Source organism: Trichechus manatus, unplaced genomic scaffold (genome assembly GCF_000243295.1).
Source record: "Trichechus manatus latirostris isolate Lorelei unplaced genomic scaffold, TriManLat1.0 scaffold00077, whole genome shotgun sequence".
Classification (NCBI taxonomy): Eukaryota; Metazoa; Chordata; class Mammalia; order Sirenia; family Trichechidae; genus Trichechus; species Trichechus manatus.
Window position 1 is genome coordinate 285,341 of NW_004444013.1, and position 3,569 is coordinate 288,909.

At 40.1% G+C, this 3,569-nt stretch overlaps 1 long non-coding RNA gene across 1 annotated transcript in view; it reads left to right on the forward strand.

Annotated features, from left to right (window-relative positions):
- The window catches only part of LOC111821319 (uncharacterized), a 16,053-nt gene extending 12,874 nt beyond the window's left edge, over window positions 1–3,179 (forward strand). Inside the window, exon 3 of the long non-coding RNA XR_002824761.1 lies at window positions 3,124–3,179. This is a non-coding gene — a long non-coding RNA (uncharacterized LOC111821319). The remainder of the gene's footprint in view (window positions 1–3,123) is intronic.
- The last annotated feature ends 390 nt before the right edge of the window (window positions 3,180–3,569 follow it).

The window sequence follows — 3,569 nt, forward strand, 5'->3', positions numbered from 1 at the left end:
AAGGATATTGTTGATGTGTTGTGAGATTGTTAACCATTGTCATAGGGCAACATTTGTAGTAACTGTTAAATGAGAAACTATTTTGTTCTGAAAGCCTTCATCTTAAGTGAGAATAACAGCACAATTGGAAGAGCATAGTCAATGTCACTGAATGTGCATGTAGAAATTTTTGAAATGGTGTATCTTTGGCTGTGTGTATTTTCACCAAAAAAAAATGGTTGAAAAGTTAGAGGGTTGACATGTTGTGGGGTTGTTAACCAAGGTCATAAAACAATATGTGTACTACTGTTTCATGAGAAACTATTTGTTCTGTAAGCCTTCACCTGAAGTACAATAAAAAAAAAAAATCATATGTTTATAGCAGTAGATTCAAATCTTTTTGATAACATCCAATGTCCTTTTATGAAAATAACAAAAACAATAAACTAGGAATGGAAGGCAACTTCCTCAACCTGATAAAGGACGACTACAAAAAACTTACAGCTATCATCATCCTTAATGACCACTCTTACCACTTCTATTCAACATTGTACTGGTGGTCCTAGTCTAAGCAATAAGTAGTTTGTGTTGCACATCATGGCTTGGTTTGGAAGTCACAGTGTTGTTGTTGTTGTCAGCTGCTGTCGAGTGGGCCCCCGACTCATGGCAACCCCATGTGTTACAGAGTAGAACTGCTCCATAGATTTTTTTTTAATTGTACTTTAAATGAAGATTTACAGAACAAATAGTTTCTCATTAAACAGTTAGTATACATATTGTTTTATGACAATGGTTAACAACCCCACGACATGTCAACACTGTCCCTTCTCAATCTTGGGTTCTCTATTACTTAAAAGTCTGATCAATGATTTTTTTCCACTCAGAAACCCTCTAGTAGCTTCCAATATCATGCACAGTTAAGGCCATAGTCTTCTCAGTGGCCTGTGAGCTTCTGCATAAACTGCATGTGCCTCACCTTTCTGATTCATCTCTTCCAAACATTTTTACAATTAGTTATAATGTACCATGTATCCCTACGCAAGTGCTAAGGTGAATCGCCAACTTTGGCGCTGTTTTTTATACCAGCCAGAAGAAAGAGAGGAGACTGGATCAATTACAAATTCGTAAGATTGATCAAATAAACACAAATCATTCAAATAATGATTCCTGATATATAGACAATGAAAACACTTAGCCACGACATTCTCAAGAGGACTATGTGTTGTACTGAAGCATGTCCTCAATCATTTTCTTTCTTTGGATCCAACAATAGATTTCACAGGGCTGTTTCTGCAGTATGCTTTAGTATAGATTGATGCATTCACACCAAGAGTGATCCATGAATGTCACTACTATGGGGGTAGGGGGAAGTTGATTCAGGAATACGGCATTGACTAGGTGGGTGGTGGAACACTGATAGGATGACGTGAACACTGCGAATACCACAGGAGGTCTACCCTTCTGGTGGAAAAGGTCTCTCACCCTTGTTCACAAATGCTTCAGGCTCTAAGAGCTCAATCAAAGGGAATTCCCCAAAGGTCCTACCTGTGTATTTTCTGGAAATGTCCTAATAATATTTGATTCAGGTTGCAAAATGAGCCCCTTGCAAATTTGATAAAGATGGTCAGTACCCTCTAGACTGGAATAATGAGGGCTATGTGATGGATTTGTTTGACCCCATAAAGCTGTAGGTCCCCAGAGTTCTGCTGTTCAGACAGGAAATCCACTTCTGCAGTATTTCTCCTAATTGCATGCCTAGTACTTTCTCTATAATCTGTCTTCAGTAATATGACTAGAAGTTGTGGGAAAGCTATCGGAATGGTTTTGTTTTGAATTGGGTGTGGTTGAGACCCCTCTCCAGAGCTCCCAGTCAATGTGCTAGGGACTCAAAGGGGCCTTGAAAGAAGTGCTCACTCATGTTTTTCATAGACAAAGATTCCATCTCAAATGTTTAAGAAATGCTCAGTGGGGAGTAGAATGAACAATGGAGCTCAGACCCAAAGAGAAAAGAACACCAAGAGGAAGGGCCCAGGGGAGTGGATACACATATCTAGGACCAAACTGCTCCCAAAATAAAAATATTACCAGTATAGAGTTCCTGTCTATTTTCACTCTCTGGTTGGCATAGTGGTTAAGAGCTACGGCTGCTAACCAAGAGGCGGGCAGTTAGAATCCACCAGGTGCTCCTTGGAAACTCTGTGGGGCAGTTTTACTCTGTCTTATAGGGTTGCTATGGGTCAGAATCAACTCAACGGCAATGAGGGTTTTTTTGTATGGGAACCAAATTGCTCAGGGAATATAGCAGCAATAGAACAATTAAGTTAGTGAGCATTTGTAAGAATTCAACCTCTGAAGCCCCAGAAATGGGAAATATACCACCTACCAACCAACCTACAGTTTAAATGTCCCAGGAAGGAGGGAGCTCAGCTATGCCTTTTCAGAGAATGGATACTTGAGGCCACCTCCCTGCCAGTCCTTGAAGCTGAGTCGAACCTCCATCACACAGGGAAGAAACAGTCCTCAGGTAACGTCATGCTGTGGGAGATAGGTATGGAGGCAGGCAGAGCTCTCAGATAACAAGCTTTGGTGGTACAAATGGGGAAGATGTGACACTGAGAGTCCATTAAAGTAAAGATTCTACACAAAAGTGAAATGACAACCCTACAGGTTGGGACAAAATTTTTGGAACCCATGTATCAGATAAGGGCCTAATATCCAAAATACATACACATAAAACTTTTACAACTTAACAACAAGAAGGCAAACAACCCAGTCAATAAATGGGCAAGGGACTTGAACAGATAGTTCACCTAAGAGGATATTCAAATTACTAGCAGGCCCAAGAAAGATGCTCAGCATCATTAGGCATTAGGGAATGCAGATCAAAACCACAATGAGATATCACCTCATCCCCATTAGAATGGCAATGATAAACACACACACACACACACACACACACACACACACACACACACACACGTTAACAGGTTGTGGAGATACTGGAACTCTCATCCATTGCTCGTGGGAATGTAAAATGGTGCTGTCACTGTGGAAAACAGTTCAGCAGTTTTCCAAAAAGTTGAACATAGAATTACCATATGACCTTGACCTTTGTTCTTGACCTTTCCATTGTCTCATTAACAGCCTGCAATATGCAGATGACACAACCTTGCTTGCTGAAAGTGAAGAGAACTTGAAGCACTGATGAAAATCAAAGACTACAGCCTTCAATGTGGATTACACCTCAACATACAGAAGACAAAAATCCTCGCAACTGGACTAGTAAACGGAGAAAAGATTGAAACTGTCTAGGATTTCATTTTACTTGGATCCACTATCAATGCTCATGGAAGCAGCAGTCAAGAAATGAAAAGATGCATTGCATTGGGCAAATCTGCTGCAAAAGACCTTTTTAAAGTGTTAAAAAGGAAGGATATCACTTTGAGGACTAAGGTGCACCTAACCCAAGCCATGATGTCTTCAGTCATCTCATATGCATGTGAAAGGTGGACAATAAATAAGGACGACCAAAGTAGAATTGATACCTTCGAATTACAGTGTTAGCGAAGAATATTGAATATACCATGTAC